The sequence below is a fragment of the Halichoeres trimaculatus genome, unplaced genomic scaffold, assembly GCF_033239565.1.
Source record: "Halichoeres trimaculatus isolate MK-OKI-2021-1 unplaced genomic scaffold, fHalTri1.1 fHalTri1_scaffold_14, whole genome shotgun sequence".
Classification (NCBI taxonomy): Eukaryota; Metazoa; Chordata; class Actinopteri; order Labriformes; family Labridae; genus Halichoeres; species Halichoeres trimaculatus.
Window position 1 is genome coordinate 17,769,098 of NW_027437192.1, and position 22,050 is coordinate 17,791,147.

A 22,050-nucleotide genomic window follows, 5' to 3' on the forward strand; every position below is an offset into this window, starting at 1 on the left:
GCACATTTAATTCTACCATCAGTTGATCTTTGAAACGTGCTTTTTTATTCATTAATCAACTGTTAGACTACAAAATGCTCAGAGACCACAGAAAAATGTTCATTTTTTAATTCAAAAAGCCAAGTTTAATGTCTTTAAAATCTCATTTTGTGCAACAAACATTATAAAACTAAAGAAATGTTACATCCATAGAAACAGAATCAGGTTAAGAAAGCTTGAACAAGAAAATGTTTGATAATTCAGCGAATGAACCACATGTTTCAACCCTGATTAGTTCTAATCGTCTACATCCATGCTCCAGCTCAGAGAAGCTTTGGTTTGTCACAGCCGTGTCTGAAGCTGGCGATTTGCTGTAAAATAACACATACTAAAGACAAATCTGAAAATCCAGGGTAGTTTTAAAACCATGGAGTGTAGAATAACTGGATGTTCCCCGGCGTCACCCTTAAGCTTCTGAAACGGTCTTTTGAGGCAAATCGTCTGACAGTATTTGAAGTAGGGTGGCTTCTACAGATACAGATACTGATAGTAAATACATATAGGATATTTCTGCTGTGAAAACAGCTTTCTTTGGATTGGTGTGTATGTGACTTCAGGTAGGCCTACTTCAGGGGCCAGCCTCAAGTGGACACATTTACACGACAACGGTTAGAGGGTGAAACGCAAAAGTTTTGATGCGTTTCAGCCGACCTAAAACGCAAACTCTTGAAAACGGCCTCCAGAGTGGGATTTTCCTGAAACCGTCGACACCGTTGCCATGTAAACAGTAAACCGGCGTTTTCAGTGGAAACGCTGACGTCACACCCCGCGTCACACGAGCGTATAACAGTCCAACAGTACAGATGTTACGACCGTCGCGAATTACCGTGTTGTGATTGTGCTGCTCAATCTGCTGTATCTGCTGACTGTCCTCATACAAAATGTGTATCTGTTGCTCCACGTTTGCGTTTAGTATTCCCCAATTCACCAGATGACCAGCTCAACTCTACTTCGGTGGATATCTCCCAAAAGCGGTTTCAGGACAAGACAGTTATAGCACCACCTGCAGGCCTGGTATGCTTACTACAGCGTTTTCAGATGAATAGAATAGAATAGAGAATAGAATAGAAAATACTTTATTTATCCCCGAGGGGAAATTCAGGAGTCACCGCAGCATTTAAGAAAACAAAAGTAAGAAAGAGTATAGAAAGTGCAAAAAGGTCCATAAGAAATTAGATGACGACATCCCGTCCACCACTCTCCAGTCCAGCCAGTCTCCACCTCCACAGGGTCCAGGACTGAGCCTCCCCAGAAGTCTGTTCAGTCTCTGTCTCCTGGATCCTGTCTGCTCACAGCAGGCGAAGCTCCTCCAATGTGGCGCTGGCGTCCGATGTCAGCTCCGTCAGCCACGTCCGTGAACAGCACGATGCCGCTGGGTTAGCACAGCTAGCTCGTCCATCCCCCGGGGCTAGATCCCACGTTCCCAACAACGATGGATGGAAGGACAGGTCCACGTCGTCACCTCCCAGCTCACATCCGAGAACCAGCACGTCGTCCTCACCTCCTCCTCCTCAGCTCGAGGGAAATCATCAAGCCCTACACTAGTTAGCATTGACATGCTACAGGCTGCTAACAGCTAATTTTGCATGTAAACAATGCAGCCATGGTTACATGTAGGATCTCCAGACAAACACAGGAGAAAAGTAGTAAAAAAATATCACTGAAGCCACAAAAAGTTTGGTGTCCGTGACCGATAATGAGCCATACAAAGTGATGATCCACTCCAAATACAAAGATGACGAAAAAGAGACAAAAAAATTACAAGAAACGGACAAAGACGAGAGAGCTGCTGCAACAGGCAGCTACTTGGGTAGGTTGTCGTGTGAATGGGGCCTCAAAGAACAGTAGATTTTAGCACTTAAGCACTGTCTTGTGTTTTTAGACCGGAGGTTGCCACTTGTTTAAAACACATCAGCTAGAATCAGACAAAGATTTATGTCTGAGGGAGTAAAGGCCAACCTGATGATCTTACCGGCAAGTGATTGGTGATAAAAAAACTGCGAACACTAATAAGGCCCCGTTTACACGACAACGTTTCATCTGAGAACGCAGTGAAAATGCAGTGAAAAAAATCTGCGTTTATACAGAAGCGCTGATGGACTGATAACGCTGTAGTGAGCATGCCAGGCCTGCAGGTGGTGCTATAACTGCCTTGTCCAGAAGCCGCTTTTGGGAGATATCCACCGAAGAAGAGTTGAGCCGATCATCTGGTGAATTGGGGAATACTAAGTTAAAAAATGGAGCAAAAGATGCTTATTTTGTTGAAAGACAGTCAGCAGATTAAGCAGCACAAGCACAACACGGTACTTAACGAGGATCGTAACAACGGCACTGTTGTTCTCTTCTATGCGCGCGCGAGGCAGAGTGTGACGTCAGCGTTTCCACTAAAAACGCCGGCTTATTGTTTACACGGCAACGGTGTCGAGAGTGTTTCAGAGAAATCCCACTCTGGAGGCAGTTTCCAAAGTTTGCGTTTTAGGTCGGCTGAAACGCCATTTCCGTGTAAACGCGAGGCTGAAACGTAACAAAACTTTTGCGTTTCACCCTAAAACCGTTGTAGAGTAAACGTCCCCTAAGCTTTGCATTGTTTACAGTCCAATAAGCAATACGGTGAATAAATGCCTTTGACCGTGCCTGAAAAATTAATGTTGCAATTTCTTAGTTCACCACACCTCTAAAGTGGCACCTGTTTATTTGTTCCAGGTGAGTCTAAGCTTTGCTGTAAATAGTAAGTTACACTGAGGCAGGAGCCATCTCTGGCTCACTTCAATGGTTTCAGTTGTCATGATGGATGACGAGATGACATGGACTCTTCTTCATAACTGATCAAACCTACATGGACTACATTTATACCTGGAACCAAAACACCTTCCAGACCCAAACAAACCCTACATTCGTGGGTAGATTTTAATGCAAATTATCACAGAACAATAACTACAGCTGCATGTGATGAGACTGTCATGAATTCTGGTAATAATCGGTCTTGAGTGCAAATAACTGAAGATTCAGTGTGCAGAGCAACAAAGATACATTTTTGCAGAGTTAACACAGTGAGTCTTGAAAAGACCTTGAAAATGGGAGCCGAATTTCATGCGATGAAATCCATGAAATAGCTGTTCAGACATCACCCTCGAAACCCTCAAATCTGACTCTTATCTTGGAGCCAGATTAAAAATAAGTAGATTTTGAGTCTTAAAGGTATCATCCTTCTGAGCGCCCAGGATGTCTGTACAAATTTTCATTACAATAGGATAGCTCAAACGGGAACGAGAGTGTTTTTCACAATTTCCTAGAGCACAATAACATCTTTAAATTGCTTATTTGGTCTGATTTATTGCCTGAAATCTGAAGATGGTTATTGTTTTGGAGAGAAAACCAAGAAAAGTAGCAAATTCCTACACTTGAGGATCTGTAGGGAGGAAATGTTTTGCTTTATAAATGACTTAAATAAAAACTATCTAATCTTGTTGGTGTATGTTTTCAACACTAAATGAACTTCTTTAAACGACTCTCAGCCACATTAAATGCTGCTGTTTATTGGAGTTTTACGACTGCTTTCTGTAATCTAACTATACTATCTCCACAGATCATTTCACAGCATCCTCCTCGCTCGTCACTGCACCTTAATCTGGGTCTACTTTACTACGCCTGTGAGGGGAAAGCGTTAGCTCGACTGATGACCTCTTTCGGGGTCGGGTAAGACAGATTAGTCACAGATTGTTCGGGGGTTTCCAGCTCTGGAGTGAGTGACCTCAGCCTCTGGTCACTCTGAGACTGATCCCTCTTTCTCTCTCTTCATTCATCTGTTTCTCTGTGGTCTTTTCACCTCCGTCCTTTAACCCTGCCATGTTTGAACACACTTACACACTCACACATCACACAGTGTCACTAATACAGCCTTTAGATGCCTGCACTTGAGAGGCATTGGGTGCACGGCAGGGCAGAGGTACATCACACCATGGTGCGTATCACACTGCTTAAAGACAGCTTTCAAAGAGTACCAGGAGCTAAATGGTCAAGTATTCCCATCACAAAAACTTGAAGTTTAACTAATGTTGATACATTCTTTAACTAAAATAATGAAGCACTGTTGCTCTTCAACATATAAAATGCCAGTAAGATAATCTTAACCTGCCTATTACAGAAAAACAACACTAAATAGTAAAAGATCTAGTGCTGAAGCTCTAAAAAAGCTTCACAGCACAAGTGCCCACATTTCTCTACTTTAAAGCAGCATGAGAAGCTTTCATCGCCGGGGGGGAACAGGCGGAACAGGTTGTACACTCAAAATTTTAGATAACATATTGACTTCAGGGCAGCACGTTGGCGCGCTGGTCAGTGCTGCAGCCTTAAAGCAAGAAAGTCACCAGCTCGAATCCTGGTTTGGACAAGGTGGGCCTTTGTGGTTGGAGTTTGCATGTTCTCCCTATGTGTGCACAGATTCTCTCTGGGTTCTCCGGCTTCCTCCCACAGTCCAAAAACAGGCTCATCAGGTCAGCTGGTCTAAATGGCCTGTAGGTGTGAGTGTGTGCGTGAAAGGTCGTCTGTCTCTGAGTGTCAGTACTGTGATTAACTGGCGACCAGTCCAGGGTGTACCCAACCTCTCGCCCAAAGACAGCTGGTCATCCTGAACAGGATAACCAGGAGAAGATGAATGAATGTTCAATTTGTTCCCAAGGTTTTCTTGTTGCTAAGTTCGACTTGTGTCATTTTTCTAGGGATGGGTACCTTTCACATTGGAAACGTTATGTTACCAATGCCCAGTACCTCGTACTAAAGGGTACAAATTTATGGTACTTTTGTGTGTTTATGTGGTAATAAATATTGATTTGTTTATAATCATTTTTTTCAATTTAACATATTTATTTCTCAATATATAAACTAGCGATGTTGTGTTCATGCCCAGCATGGAAAATCGCCTGCTCTTCCACTCTACAGCCACAAGGATGTGTTTAGGTACCCAAACATGGTACTGTTTGATTTTACGTGAATCAGTACTCGGTACTACAGATGGAATTCAGTCGGTGCCATAGACTTAAAAAAAATGAACAACCTCTTGCAAGTGAGGTCGCCACAAAAACTGCTCCCCCTGGTGGCTGGCTGCAGCAAAGGTTAGAAAATTTGGCTTTCCAGCCATTCCAGATGGGCTGTGGTCAAACTTTAAAAAAGTACTACTCCTCGTAGAAATGTTTCTTACATCTGATTGTTGTGGTGATTTGGAGATATTATTTGGCTGTCTAGTATTCAAGTCCTGTTTTCTCTGAAAAGTTTTGTTTTCATTAGTAATACAAGGTTAAAAACTAGGCCTTCCGTAATGTTTAACAATGATTGACAGCTGCTGTTTTTGTGTATTTTTTCGGGGATTGTAAAATATGTCAGGAGGTAGAGTCAAGAAGTGATTAGACTCTCGAAAGAAAAAAAATAATTATGATTTTTCTCTCTTGGCTCCACTCTGATTCTCCCAGAATCCCTCACAGTCTCTACTGCGCAGAATCTGGCTGCCACGTTGTCCACTTATATACAGTCTATGGTCGGTACCTATAAAACTACCTAGTTCGGTACCCATCCCTGAAATTTTGAGTCACTTTTCTTCCTTTGATAGGCCAGCTGAGGAAGAAACATTAGGAGAAGAGACTTAGGGATGAGATGTAGCAAAGGGCCAAGGTCAGAGCTTAGCCCACAGGTGGTATGTCAGGGACTTTGCTTATAAGACAGGCTATTTAAGAGCACAGCAAAACTGGCGCTTGTTTAAAGTTGTCAATCTGGTCACTATATGTTTGTCTATTCAATAACCCCCTTTTAGCTCTGATTTTGGTCTCCTTTAACTCTCATGTTATTCATAACCTTGTTAATGGAAAAAAGGAGGAAATTAAAAAAAAAACTTAATGATTCATAAATGTTCTCTGAAGAGTTAAAACATCAAAGTTTATCCTGAGTGTTTGACCTTTTCTTAACATCCATAACTCGACTCGATACACTGACTGAACCAGGACATCCACTGAGATTAAGGATCTCCATCCAGGGAGACCTGACAAAGAAAACACACTGCAATATACAGTATTTCAAAAACCATGGCAAATATTGCTGATGCACTGAAAAAAGCATCTCTCACCAAAAGGAGAGGGGGCAACAAAGACATAAGACAAACCCATCTGACGAATAGTAATTGCAGTGTTCAGTTGCAAAGTTCTTTGTTATCAGGGCTTTGAACTCTCTCTGGGAGACAGAGCTATTAAGCTGCAGTTTATTCTGAAGGTTATTTTATGGACACGGCGCTAAACGGGAAAAATCCACTCAGCTGGATTCTGAGCAAACGCTGGTTCCTGTGAAGCAGCTCGGTGAGTGGAGAATAAATCATAAGAGCTGTTTGTGAGTGACAGGAGATTACACAGATGTTCAGTGGATATACAGCCAATATGCTTTCTGTTTTCAGCATTTACAAAACACCACCAGCAAGTCTTTCTCAGGCATTTAGGGTGAACGCTGTCAGACAAATTTTCTAAATGGAAGACCTGTCAGTTTTCCATTTTCATAATGAAGTTATGATCTCAAATTACATTTTGAAAGTAAATGTTTGATAGATGATTTAAACTGTAATTCTGTATCTGAACTATACAGAGCTGAGTTCTTCCTCCATCACTGGCTCTTTAACCCAGATTCAGCTCAGTGCACATTAAATAGTGAACTGTTGTGATGCCAGGAACAAAGGGCTCAGATTAGCTCCAGGTTTTGGAAAAGAGTCAGTCCGCTGCTGAAACTGTGACCACAACAAACCTATCTCCTCAGCAATCTAAAGCCCATCCTGAGGCCCCGAGCAGCTCTGTCTTTGCTAGCCTGTGTGATGCTAATTGAACACACAAACACTGAAACACACACACACATACACACAGATGCAGAGAAGCTCCTCCTCGGCTCCAGACAGAGGAAACCTGATGCCTTTAAAAGCCAATAAAAGCATAATGGAATCTCGAAACTCGAGCATCCGTCCATCACGTCTCAGCGTGAGGTGCAGCTGAAACGCTAGAAGTACCTCCTGAAAATCAGATTCACAAGAAGCTGTTTGGAGCCTTGGTTCACAGGGATGTGCCTCAACAAAGTGGACTGATGAGTGTGTGTGTGTTAGTGTGTGTGTGAGCTTCACACTTTAAGTGTTTACTTGTGTGTTGAAGGTTGAGTGGAGGCCCGGTGATGTCAAACCCTGAAAGTGGCGAAAAGTATTGAAAAGACGTTTTGGTGCAAGCATGGTGGGAATGTGTGTGTGTGTCTGTCTGTGTATGTGTGTGTGCTCTATTCCAAGGATCGGTTTTACAATGAAGGCCGTTGCTATGGGCAACCTTAGTCCTTCACAGAAATTCCCGTCTCCCAGTGAGAAGCTACCACACACACACACATACACACACACTGACACGTATAACAGCTCTAACTACATAAGCAAAGGTGTTATGTAACGACAAATAAACAACCCTTAAAACCAACATCAAAACAGTCTGCTCCTCCGACTCCCCCCTCCTCACTGTCTCTCCCTCCTCTCCCCTCTTCTCGGTCTCAACACACTCAGTGCCACTGTATCCCCGTCCTCGCCCTATTTTCCTTTCATCTCCAAACTCCATTCCTTATCTTTAGGCGAGCCCCTGAAATCACCCCCCAAAACACACACACACATCCACACGTTTAAATAAACACACACCCAACCCCCAGAGCACACCCTGGGGGCCCCTTTTACAAGTCCCCTATACACACAGCACCCTCCAGGACGTTTAAGCTGCAGCGGCTAGTCTCCAGATTTGGAGCTTGTGTTTAAATGCGCGTTGTCTATGTTTGTCCCAGCCTTAAACAGTGATGTGTAATCCCTCTCTGTGCCTCCACATGTTTAATTTATGATCTTATACGTGTAAAGTCACAGTATGGCGGGCAGTGGTGCGTCACTGTATGTAATTACAGTGAGTGAGTGTGTCTGAATGGGCATAATAGCAGGTTTTGTTTGTGGTGCTTGCGCACTTGCAGACACAAAATGCCCCTCAGACGTATTCCAGTGGGTGTGTGTGTGTGTTTTTACGTGATCCAATAGGGCCAGCTCTGCATTTTGCCTCTGTTTCAGCAGCTATAAACAGCCTCTTTCTGCCTGCACCACATAAGTAACTAACCACAACGAGACGCAACGAGCTCCCCTCCACCGCACACATAACCCGGGGCCAAAATCATCTGTATGTTGCCCTCAATTTCCCTACACCGCTGCATTTTGTTCCCATTGGTTATAAAAGGAAACAGTAAAATGACAGCCATACTTTGCTGGATCTGCGGAGTGAAAGCAATTCTGAGTCTTGGCAACGCATGAAGAGCTACCATTGTCAGAAGACATGTGGTGCCCGTTGGAGTCATTTTTATAACAATCTGGGAATGTGGGGTATGTAATTATGTATACTTGTGTATAAAAGAAGGGGAAAACATCAGAATTGAAGGACAGAACAACAGAGGCAGTCAGAGAATCAGTGTTGGTTGTTTGTTTTATGTCCTGACGGAGCAGGTGCGCTCTCTGAGGGCTGTTGCAACATTTGCAGTTACTCAGGTAGAAATGTGATCCGAAGCTGACATCAGGGTTTGCACTGCACATTTCATCCTATGGCTTCTCTGTTAGAGAGTGTGTGTGTGTGTGTGTGTCGGCTTGTGTTACAGCTACAGAGCCTGGATTCTATACCTGAGCTCAAACTGCTGCTTCACAGATTTTAATTATCCAAAAAGGGACAGCATGCTTTGGGGAATTCAAACGAAATCATCAGAAAAAAGAAAATATGAGACAGAGTGAGTGTAAAACTTAAATGAAAGAGTTGTGTGTGCATTAAGACAACAAAAGAACAGACTATGTAGTGTGTGTGTGTGTGTTTTGACTGTAATAACAGAGGGCGTAAAGAGCTCAGCTACCATTAAGATGCAGGAAGTCTGATAACAGTAGGAGGCAGACACATTAATTTCCCAAACCAGGTCTTACAAGCTCACACACATAAACACACACACACACACACACACCCACAGCACTGAAGTAAGATCATCTAGCAGATGTGTGTGTGATCTAAAGATGTATTTTTTGGGTTGATTTTCGAGCTCGTCCAGTTCAGTTCGGAGATCCCCTTCAGGGCTTGCTGAGCAGATAGAAAGCTTCATTGTGATTGACTTCAAATGCATTCCTCAGTAACCCGAGAGGCTGCGGCTGCTGCTGCACAATGCCAGGCACACACACACACACACACACACACACACACACACACACACACACACACACACACACACAGAGGCACAAACTCCAGATACAGTGATGCTTTGCCGAGAAATAATCGCTAATTGTGCTTTTTAATATGTGAGATTTTATCGGGATGTTCTCGGCTGCTGCAGCGTCTCAGAGCTCTCACACTGTGAAGAATGATTTGAATACTCCCTCAGCTTTCTGGCACCATCTGTGAGTCCCACTCCTCTCGCTGTCCCTCCATTTACTGCATCCCCCAAATGGAAGGAGAGCAGAAACACAAAGAGAGAGACACACTGTCCATTGTGCTCTTTTTTTAAGGCCATTTTTCACACCATGCTGTGGATGTAGGATGGATGAATAATCCTACACATATACATTTCCTCCTATCTGAGCTCAGTGTGGACGCATTAGCATCCAATAATTTGTCTTTTTCACAGTCCCCAAGTCAAACTCTGTACATTTTTTCTTTTTTATCCAAATAACACATTCTCAGCAAAATATAGAAGTCTTTTCCTCCCTCTTCTCTTCATAAAACCCTGTGGTGACTAAGCAATCATAACATAGAAAGCTGTGGAAATATCTTTTCTTTGATGCTTGGAAAAAAATATACTGTTTTTAAAACCAGGACCATGGTCACAGAATTTTCCAGTAAAAACAGAGAACATCACAGTTAATCATTTACATATTTTTTGTAATAACTAAAGCAATAATGACGTGTTCCATGTAACCACATTCACTGGCATCAGGATGAGTATGAACATGATACAATAGGACTTGGTATTATGCAAATCTATCTAATATATCAGGATAGGGAACAGTAACCATGAGATAATATAACAGAACACAAAACCACACCGGCCGATCCAAGACATAAAATTAATGGGAATAGGAAGAGAAAAGAACTGACAGAGCATGAAATAAAATGAAAATATGATGCCATGAGATTCAATATGCAAAGAAAATATAAGGACACGATACAGCAGATGTGAAACAATGTAATATGATACACTATGACATTAAATGATGTAAATCTCATAAATACTTGATGATAGGATACAGTGTGCTTTATGACATGACATTACATGACATAATAGAACAGTAATGATTATAAATTTTGAAATGTATTATATAACATGACATGACATGACATGAAATATGATGAGATATGATATGATATATGATATATGATATGATACGATACGATACGATACGATACGATACGATACGATACGATACGATACGATACGATGGGACATGATATGATATGATATGATATGATATGATGTGATATGATATGATATGTTATATGACATGACTTGATTGACCACTAAATGATGAAAATGTGTTATGATAAGGTATTATGATAGAACACAAAAAGCTACTGATATGATATGAAATGACATGATATATGATATGATATGATATGATACATCTGATATGATATGATGGTGTGATTTGATTTTTTATGATGTGATATGATATGATAGGACATGATATGATATGATATGATATGATATGATATGATATGGTTTTACTCAATACATCATAGTATGATTAAATATGTTATAATTAATGCAATGAAATGTCACACAATATATTTAAATTGGTATGAGAAACTAAAGAATATGAAATATGATATGAGAAAAGTTACATTTTGGATGGATTTGACTCAGTAAGTTGAAATGAAACAGAAAACAACAAGATAGGTGATGATACCAAAAGATAAGCCGAGACAGGTATACTCTGATCGGTATGTGAGTTAAATAATTCAAAGATAAAAACTTTCCACAAGTAAGGTCAGAGAGTTTGAATGTAAATCAGGAGGCTGAACAGAGTTTCTTCTTCCTTCTCTCTATCCATTAACCATCTTTTAGGTCGAGGCAGACGGGTTGGGAACCACAGGACCAGTGGAGTCAGTCCTGAACGCCATGTAGCACTTTAGATAATCATATGTTCAGTTTATAACTCTAGTGTTGATGACATATCTCAAACACTTGGTGGTCTAAATAAACATTTGCTGCTCATTGTGTCTCAAAACATCATGCCTGAACTCTGCAGCCTCACTGTCCAGAGGATTTAAAAACATATAAACCCTAAGTCTATGAAGTCCTGTCTACTCTTTGGGTTGATTTGTTCAGCCTTGTCATTCTGCTTTGTATTACTCATGTATGTTTGAGTGTAAGCAATGAAAAACAAAGGCTAATGACTTGTATTTCTACACATTTACAACCAATAAATGTGATTCTGATTTGAGCACATTATAAATTTTGCCTGCATCATCATCGCACTGTGTTTTTCTGCCTCATACCAAAGATTCGAGCTAGCTCATATTTGTGCCGAGGCCTCTCATGAGCTCCATCACCAGAATAAATGTGTATTATTGTGGTAATGAATGGCTTATATTTCAATGTGGGTGTCCTGGCTGAGCTGAAGTGCTTCATATCAGACATTTCAACCAGGCGCTTGAGCGCAGCATGACAGTAATAATAATCTGGCAGAAATATGAGACAGAAAATGAGGTAAAGTGATCTTTAAGGGCCGTGTTTCCAACCTCCCTGCAGTTTAATTCTCTGTAGGTGGAGGTGCCCACGCTTCATGAAGCAGCCGCTGATTCACAGCCGTCTCTGTGTCTGCTCCTCTCCACGGCCGCCTGACCTGCGCTGATAAGAGTGTGAAGAGTTTGAGCCCTGCTGAAATGGATCGTGGGTAACTCTCTACCTGGAAAGGGTCAGGGCACTTGGCACAAGCCTTTCGGGTAATTGCACATTTACAGGAAAAAACTGCAGCATGTTTACACTTTATATCGCTCCACACCCATCTTTCCGCCCGACCCTGTCAGAAGTGACCTCTAATCTCCCTCCATCTTCTTCTTTCCGCCTTGTCTCACTCTCTGCTCTGCTCCTCCTCCTCCTCTCTACCAGCTGGGCAGGTTGGACAGCAGCCAAACCTGGACGCTAACACACTTAACGTCAGACGAGAGATAAAGTGCAAAGTGTGTGTGTGAGTAGGTTACCAGGTGATGGCCTGGTTAAGACACCTGCCACCTTCAGCAGAGATTAGCACAGAAAGCCTCAGCCCTGTCACACGACACACACTCCAAGAAACGCGCGCATGTACACGAGCAACACACACCAGACAGGTGATGAGATAGTCTCTTGCAGCGATGACGTCAGGTGAACACTCCCGTGAGCCTCGAACAGCTCACACCTGCACGCTACAGCCAAAAGGATCAAACACGGCCTGCCTGCTCAGGTTACTTTAGGTGATTCTGAATCCTGAAACTTACTTTCTAATTCAATTGCTCATAATCAAGCTCTGGTGTTGTTAGAGCAAACTACTGTGTTTGTGGTTGAGATTAAGAGAGGCAGATCCACACCAGCCATGTGTTGAATATTTGATAAATCAAAGCCAGATTCATTTGAAATTTCCTGCATATTTAAGGAAATTGCAGCAGAAAAGGATTGGATTTATTTTCTGCTTGTTGCTTCACAACAACTCCACAACACGCTACAACTCAGTATTACATAATACAAGACAATGCAATATGATCCAGCACATGATTCACTGAGAAGAGTTGATATGATCCAGAACTATATGACAAGACGAGACACGTAATTTGCAATTTCATAAAATGTGTCATAAAGATGAAAGGATAAAAAACAACTGTTGAGTGAGGTGCTCGGTCGGTTCCTGGGTTGGTGTGCTCTTACCAGCTGACATGGAGATCAAATTAAGATTAAACTTCATGTTTTCATTCACCGTAAGTTTTATCATGAGAGTTTTTCAGTATTAACAGACACAGCGTATGCAAGGTCATTGTCTGCATTTTCTGCCTCCCATCCAGTCCTGTAACACAGCCAAAGCCCATACAGTGTTTCTGTTTGTGCTGACTTTGTGTCTGTTTCCTTCAAACTGGTTCACATGTGCTGAGCTGCTCTCTGTGGATTTATTTGATACAGCCTGTGTGATCTGGTTGTCTCTGGTACCCAGAATTAATTACAGTTGTTGTGAATTTTGACCAGTTAGAATCAAGCATTTTACAAAGCATTAAAGAAACAACACCATGTGGGTCACATCCAGGACATAGTCTCTGCAACATCACACATCTGTCCTTAAACAGAGTAATGAGCCGATCGTTGGAAGGGTCCATATTGGAATTCTTGATTTAAGAGGCGGCCTCCTCACGAACAGCGAGGGATTGGGACCAGTCCATGTACTCTCATAGGCACCAACCAAATGCCATTTGTAGTACTGTGCCATGTTTCAGTACCTAAATGCATCCTTGTGACTGAGGGAGTGGAACAGTGGGTGATCTTCCATGTTGGACATGAACACAGCACTGCAAGTTTACATTTTGAGAAATAAATATGTGACATTACAATAATTTTGAGAGTTTAGTGTCAAATAAATTAATATTTATTACTTCATTAGCACACACAAAAGTACCTAAAATTGGCACCATTGAGTACTGATACCGATTGCCAGGTACAGGGCATCGGTACCATATTAAATGTGAAGGTACCCATCCCTACTAACAGCCACACCTCTGATCAAAGAAACTCATGATCACAATATCATCCTAACTGCTCAGTTAGAAAAACAAAACACTCACCCCCCACACAGTGTGTGCCGATAGTGAGATTAGTAATTTAGAACCCAGACTTTTTTTGAACCAGGCTGTGAATATGTTTTTTTATGCTGTAAAATTCAGCTTTTTGGGGTCAGTGTGTATGTGGTGTCCAGTTTTTCTGCAGCCAACCTGAAGTGGAATCTCGACAAATTCCAGCTTTTAGCACTTCCACATAGGCCTCATTTTTTAAAAACTGAATGTTGCCCCTTGGTCACATTGCATGGACATATCATGAAATGGCCTGACACCATACCACAAGTATGATATGACACAATAGGACACCATACTATTGAAAAAAACAACACCATAAAAAAACACTACACTCAAAACATACAACATGAAAGGACACCATGAAACACAGTCTGACACCAGAGCACTTGAACGATACAACACTGTATCCCACGAGTGATTCAACATACGACACCATACCACACGAATGGTATGACAACATCACGACACCAGATCCTCTGAATGATACGACCTGACATGAAGCAGTACCATGCCAATATGAGGATAATATGATACAAAACAGACCTGCCCAATGAGACCATCCAAACCTGGTCAGTAGTTTGACCCTGGATGACTTTGAATCTTTAAACTCTGTTTGAATCATAATGAACCACCCTTTGGTTCCACCGTTAGAACAAACAACTGTTTTTTTCCTTTCAGCCAAATGCTTGTTTTTCTAATTCACCACAGCACATTTCATTATAATTTCCTGTATTTTTTTTTAAAAGAACAAAGAAAAAGACGCTTTATTTGTTTCCATCCACCACAGTTTTAACATCAGGAGCTGAGGGATTTAGATTAACAGCTGGTGGAGCTAATTCTCCAGATGGGTGCCTTAAAGCAAATGCAAGGGATGAAAACACAGTGTTATCACATGATAGATCCTCAAATAGAAACAATACAATTAGGACGAAAAAAAAATGATGGAAATGTGACATTTATGATTTTTTTTTCATGTAACACTCTCCTCATTGTGCTTTGTCTCATGATGTGATCTTGAATAGGTCATATTATTCATGATGCTTGATGATGAATTCAAAGTTCATTTGTGGTATTTGGTTTCTCTTTTTGAGTGTTTTTGCAAGAAAAAAAAGAAGTGGAGGATGGGAACACTTAGTTAGACTCATTATGCAAAGTATATAACCGTCTGTTAACAGTGCTGCTTTCGTTAAAGGGAAGCTAGGGCTAAAGTTGATCCCAGCTGACATCTGGTGAGAGGAGGAGTACACCATGTTTCATCTCTAGTCAATCACTGTGCTGACAGAAAACTATTCACACCCACACGCCTACCTGCAGGCAACGTAAAATCCCCAATTTACCTGACTGGCATGTTTTTAGAATGTAGGAGGAAGCCGCAGCACCTGGAGGAAACCTTGTTGGGCACAGGGAGAACATACAAAGTGCTATTTTCTGTGGAGCTTGCATGTTCTGCTCCTGTGCCTGCGGGGGTTTTCTCCAGGCGCTCTGACTTCCTCCCACTTGCCAGTTAAGTTAATTAGCAAAAAAACAATACCATGCAAACAAAGGTATCCTCAGCATGCACCAAATAAAATCTGCAATGTAGGTTATATTTCTTGGAGCAGGACTGTTCTGCCTCTTACGTACCACGGCTCTGCTCTCGCCTACAGATGCACTGTGCAGCCAAATTTGTAAAATATGAACAAAAAAAGAGAAAATCTCTATCAGATCAGACTTTGTATCAACATGTATTTGATATGAAAGGATAAAAATGTCACTTCAGAACTTCAAACTCTTGCTCAGGGGCCTGTTCATTTATACATCCATTTTTTAAGCATCTAACTGAGCTTCTGAATCACAAACCTCCCTCTCAGCTCACTGTTAATGCTTTGAAACTCAACTATAAATGCTGTCGCTGTTAGGCAATAAAAAAAAAAAATCCAGGATGGTTTCTTTAAATAAGATGAATGCCCACACTTTCAGGTAGAAACGATATACAAAATCCTCCCCCTGTGGGGCTGAACCATTCAGTATCCATCAGAATGATCCAGGATACGCCTTGTGCATACGTTTACTGTCATAGTTTTAATTTCTGGGATGAATGTTTTTCAAGCCTCCAGGTCTCGTATTTTTTATGCAAAGAGCCAAATAAAGTGGCTCCAGTTTTTAAAGTTAAATTATTATTCAGTGTCGAGTTATTTTTTTGCAGTTGCAGCTGCAGCAGGGGGTCATAAGCGGGGATCAATTTGTGTTTGTAAGAGGCAGCCTGTGGAGCAATTTAACACTGATTAGCTGTTTAAAAGATGAGAAGTGGTTCTGGGTGTCTTAAACAAAATCAAACAACATTGGGATTAATTGAAAAAGAGCAGTGGATGTCAGTTTTCAGTCTATGCAGAGTATAATACTAAAAGGATTCAACATCTATAGCTGCATTTGTTGTTTTTATGCAGTGATGGATTTGAAGCTGATGAAGAAATATTTTTGTTGACTTGATTTTTTTAAGTGGCATTGAGTGGGAAGGTAGAAACACAGATTTTGCCCCTTTGCCAAAAACACATTTTTGATCTTTTCCTGCATGTTTGTCTCAGTTTTTCACACACCGTGCTCCCTGTGACCAATGAATGTGAACCACTGAGTGAAATCTGTAAACATGTTCGTGTTGGAGCCAGGAAATGAGTGAAACACTTTTCCTCCCTTGGTTATTTTTAGCGCTTTCTGCCGATCAAATTCCTGATAGCGCGAACCGTGGCTGATCCAAATCGTGGCCACGTTGGCCGTATTAATTCCCCCCTGTACAAAACCTGTGGGAGGATGGCATTACACCGGCTCCAGTTTGTTATTCCAGCTCTGGCCCTGAAGCTGTCTCCCCGTACAGCTCCAAACCACAGCTGAAAAGCATCCCAGCACTAATATTATCTTTCTGCACTGAGTTATAAGGACAGAAATGATCTAAGAGATGAATGCCCCTATGGAGAGCCTAAAAATACAGATGGTATATGGCGCTGTGGCTTGGTCAGGGACAAAACAGGTGCAGAGTAGAGGAGAAATCCTGTGTCTGAATCCCTGGAAGCTAATACAAATCCTTTTTCATGCAGAAGAATTTTCAATATTTGTCTCGTCTGTTAGAAAACAATGAAGCAAAATCCATTTGTGGCAGTTTAGTGTACCTCCAACAGAGCGCAGCTCAGAATTTGCTTCATTGTTAGCTCAACGATTAATCATCATTAGGTGGAAGACTGCCTGCCCGCCCTCTTTTACACAATTGATTCTGGAGGTCATGATGTGTCTCAAAATTGAAAAAGTGAGGTTCACTGCCAATAAATCACACAAAAAATATAACAGATTCACTTTTCCTTTCAGGGACTGTGTGGATAATTCCTCCTTTATAGCAACTTGATTGCTGAAGTCATTCACAATCAGACATTTTCTGACCCCATGCCAGAAGTAAATTCACTCCCCGTGCTCTTTTTTCTGTCTTCTTTCAGGGTACGCTTTTATGGGAGGTAAAGGAGTCTGTCATTGACGTGAGGGATTCGGATTACCTTCCTACGCAGCAGGGATTCACAGGAGACAATGAATGAATGTCATCCAGCGTTGTGTAATTTCATCTCATTGATATCAGACTCTCTGTTTACAAAAAGCTGTATCAGGTTACTAATGTAAATCCAACGTTTCCTGCTGCTGCTGCTGGCTCACATGAAAAGTGTTATAGAGATGCGCTGAATGGCTTTATTGTGAAGAGGTTACAGGAAACGCCCTGATTTGTGATGGTGTGTTATACAAGCAAAGAAAAAACAGCAAAGGGAGATTTTTTTCAGTGTTGCTTTTTGCAACATCGAAACACATCTTTGCTGAATTATGGTAAAATTGATTTATTGACTTTTTTTTATTGAAGTCTTATTTAATTATTGGTGAAAATGCAGGTAAATATCAAATCAGAGGTGGGATTGCTGCATGTGTGAAACCAAACACATGACTTTTCTGCCTGACTTTACAGAGACCGTATTTCACCAGATGTCAGCATTGGTGCCTGGAAGCAGCAGGAAAGGGAGAGGGAAATTCACATCAAGTGAGTTGAAGGAGGTGCTGATGCTTAAATCATGCAGCTGCTGAACTGCTGGTGTGATAACCGTCCACAGACTGAAGCCGCACACTGGCATGTTTTTTTCCACTCACAGGTTGATCCTCTGAATACGTCAGATCACATAATGAACTGATGTAGAAGCACAAACTGCCACTGTAGCTGGGACTCATGCTATCCCTGGACCTTTTTCATGATGCCAGTTCAGGGTGTGGTATCCAGGATTTTGTAAAAGAGGCTTGCTTTCTTTGTATCAGGGAGGTGTGATGGTGAAACCAAGCCATCCCAACACTGTGCCCGTGTCGTAGGCAAGATGGGATCCTTAAAGGCCCATTTATGCTCAACGTTAAGTTAAGCACAGATCCAGGTCTGTGTTCTGCATTCACGAAGAAGAAATAACAATGGCGGAACTCTTTGAAGATGAATATGCCACGTGTTTCACTGCCTCATCGACCGCTGCCTCCTACAACGCTGCCTCTGTTTTACTTTCTTCTGCGAGGCCTACATTAGGTTGCTAGGCGCCCTGTTGGCTATGGCTGCCTTTTGCAGCAGCTCTCTCGTCTTTGTCCGTTTCTTGTAATTTTTTTCGTCTCTTTTTCGTCATCTTTGTATTTGGAGTGGATCATTACTTTGTATGGCTCATTTGTTGGTCATGGACACCAAACTTTTTGTGGCTTCAGTGATATTTTTACTACTTTTTCTCCTGTGTTTGTCTGGAGATCCTACATGTAACCATGGCTGCATTGTTTACATGTGAACTCAGCTGTTAGCAGCCTGTAGCATGTCAATGCTAATTGGTGCAAGGCCTAATGTCTTCCAACAAGGTGAGGAGAAGGAGGTGAGGACAACGTGCTGGTTCTCATGTGTGAGCTAAGAAGTGACCACATGGACCTGTCCTTCCATCCATCGTTATTGGGAATGTAAGATCTATCTCCATAAGATGGACGAGCTATCTGTGCTAACCCAGCAACAGCGGGAATACCAGAGGGCAGAGTAGCACCATGCTATTCACAGACATGGCTAATGAAGCTAACATCAGACACCAACGCCATGTTGGAAGAGCTTCACCTGCTGTGAGCAGACAGGATCCAGGAGATAGAGATGGAGCATGACTGAAGAAGCTCAGTCCTGGACCCTGTGGAGGTGGAGGCTGGCTGAACTGGACAATGATGGACAAGCTGTCATCATCTATTTTCTTATGGACCTTTTTGCACTTTCTATACACTTTCTTACTTTTGTTTACTTGATTGCTGCTGTGACTTCAATTTTGTTGGACTTGTTACGATGACAATTAAGTTCTGTTTTATTAGCAATGCCTCCTCCACAGTCGCCATGTTTGTTTTTTAATTTGTTGTCATAAACTTTTGACTCTGCGCTGCCTCCCTGGTGGATGTATTGGTGAACAGCAATGCCAACGTAAAGGACACATCGTTTGAAAAGGATGGATACAATTTTGTACATAAAGCAAACTATAAATGAGCCTTAAGGCATACAAAGCTAATGTGTGTGTATGAGGGGTTTTCACTGCGTGATTACTCTTTGTGCTGTAACACCATTATACTCGGTGAAGTCACACACGGGGACACCAATACTACCTCGTTTCAGGTTTAATAACAGCACTCTGTTACAGTGCTGCTGTGGACTTGCATTATGAAATGGACTCCATAAATAATGTATTGATTACATCAGGACTACTGCATCCTTCTTTCCTGCCTCCTAAGACCCTTCACCTCTTCTCTTTCACCCACAGGAAAAAAAAACTTCACACTGTGAAGGACGAGTGTGAATGAGCTGTTATTCCTGAAAATAAAGGTTGTGTGTCGAAGAGTTTATTTTTTGCTCTGTCTGGTATTTCTTCAGTTTCTATTTCCTGTGTTTTTATTAAAACTGCTGCTATCCAGTGATTACTATCGATACAAGAGAAAGAGCAGTAATTTATCCACTTATTGCTCTGTCTCTGTGTGTCTGGGTGGTGAGGAGGAGCACTTTGTGTTTTATTAACCTGCATTAAAGCAAGCTAGCTGAAGCAAGCGAGCTAAACAAGTAGCACCAGGTTAGAGATTGATTATTTGAGTGGTTGATTTCTAAAAACTGAACACCGGCTGAGTGTGTTTAACCTTTAATGTTTCTGTACCTCTGAAAAAAAAAAAGAGCAGCTGACTCTGAAACCCGCTGTGGACACCACAGGTCACATGACTGTGTAGTGACACATCAGCTGGTCTCAAACCGAGTAATAGACTGGAGCTGTGAGACCGCCACACACACACACACACACACACACACCACATACACACACATGGGCACAGCCACTAATGCATAGATCTTCTTGGCTCCTGGCTGAGTCTAGAGGAGGGGGCGTGATGGGAAGGGGGTGATACAGAGAGATGTATATCTGTATGTAGGGGCCAGCTGTTACACTAATCTGGCAATCCACCAGGATTAGAGACCACATCCCAAAGCTACACACACACACACACACACACACACACACACACACAGTCACACACAGACAGACACACACAAACAAGGCCTCTCTGCGTGGAATCCTCTTCCATTATATATGACCTTATGAAACATGCATCTCTGAGTGAGTGAGTGAGTGTGTGTGTGTGTGTGTGTGTCACTCCTGCAGCCAGAAATGCCTTAAGACTCTGACACAACTGCTGCTCCCACACTCCACAATACGCTGCTGTGTGTTCCTGTGCTGATGAGAGTGTATGATATAAAGTTTGTCAGTGGTGTTCAGGGAGTGCCTCTGAGTGTGTGTGTGTGTGTGTGTGTGTGTGTGTGTGTGTGTGTGTGTGTGTGTGTGTGTATGCTGGGGCTGGAGTCTGGTTAAAGAAATTTAGCAGTTGCTGCTGGTTGGCTGGTGGATCTATGGCTGCGTTTTTGTGGCTACTTCTATGAAGTGCTCGAGAGAGGGAGAAGCCAGTGAATGCAGATTTTTAATGTGTGTGTGAGTGTGTGTGAGTGTGTGTGATTATAGCCCAGCTCAATGGGCCTATTTCTGCAGGGCCAGTGGGAGGGCGTGGCGCCTGTGGCTGGAACTTTTCTCGTGTTTCTAAGGAACTTTTCAAAAGGGCTCAGAAATGCGGCTGCGTGTGAGAGCAAGCGCCCCGCGGACCATGATGCCTTTGTGCTGCAGAGAGCGAGGGAAAGGCGCACTTTGAGTACACTCAGAAACGGTAATCAATGGTCTCTTTTCAGGCCCAAATCGAAAAACCCTTGACACACATGCAAGGAAACACACATACAAACAGACACAAACATGATGAGAGTCACATTCTGGCTTTGATGGGAATCACAAGGCAGCATCTGTGTCTGAATCCGTGTGTGTGTGTGTGTGTGTGCTTCTTTAATTACAGACTGTTTAATCAGACTAATGACTGTCATGCGACTTTGCAGACCCTAAGGAATGAATGGCAAGAAGAAGGAGCAAAATCGATGCATAAAAGGACGACTTTTGGTGCAAATGGAGAATACTTGAGAGGAAAAAGGAAAGCGGTTGATGATGGGATGGATGGAGCCAGAGGCTGAAAGGGAGGAGGACGAGACAGGAGTGTTTTTGTCTTTGATGCCGAGGAGAAAAATCCAATCAGCCCTGCGTAATTCAATCTGGAATGGAGGGATGCACCTCTGTGAATGTGTGTGTGTGTGTGTGTGTGTGTGTGTGTGTGTGGAGGGCATGAGGCATATTATTATCATGCCATACCTGTCCTTTTCTCTCAGACACACACACACACACAAAGAGGAGGTAAACAAATTGCTGCTTCAGGGGCATTCCTGAGCGGCTGACCTTGCTGCTCTTTCTGGGCTCTTTCTCATTGGTTCGCTGACTTTGGGCGAACTGGCATCCATCCCTGAGCCCTGCAGCCGTTGCCAGAGAGCTGATTGATTCTGCATGTATCATAAAGGCTCCTGATATCGAGCACTAATTATGCGGGTCGTGAGATCTGGCGGCAGAATGAACTCTGGAGAAGTTTGGAGCAGCGCACAGACTCTGTCTTTATAAGCCAAATGAACTGAATGCTTGTGACCTGATCACTCATTTATCATGAGGCTCTAGTTAACTCAAAGAACCAATGTCAGAAG

General features: G+C 42.3%; 1 protein-coding gene across 1 annotated transcript in view; it reads right to left on the bottom strand.

Moving 5' to 3' along the window:
- The window catches only part of sdc3 (syndecan 3), a 55,062-nt gene that overhangs the window by 12,933 nt on the left and 20,079 nt on the right, over positions 1–22,050 (bottom strand). The gene's annotated exons all lie outside the window — the stretch shown is intronic.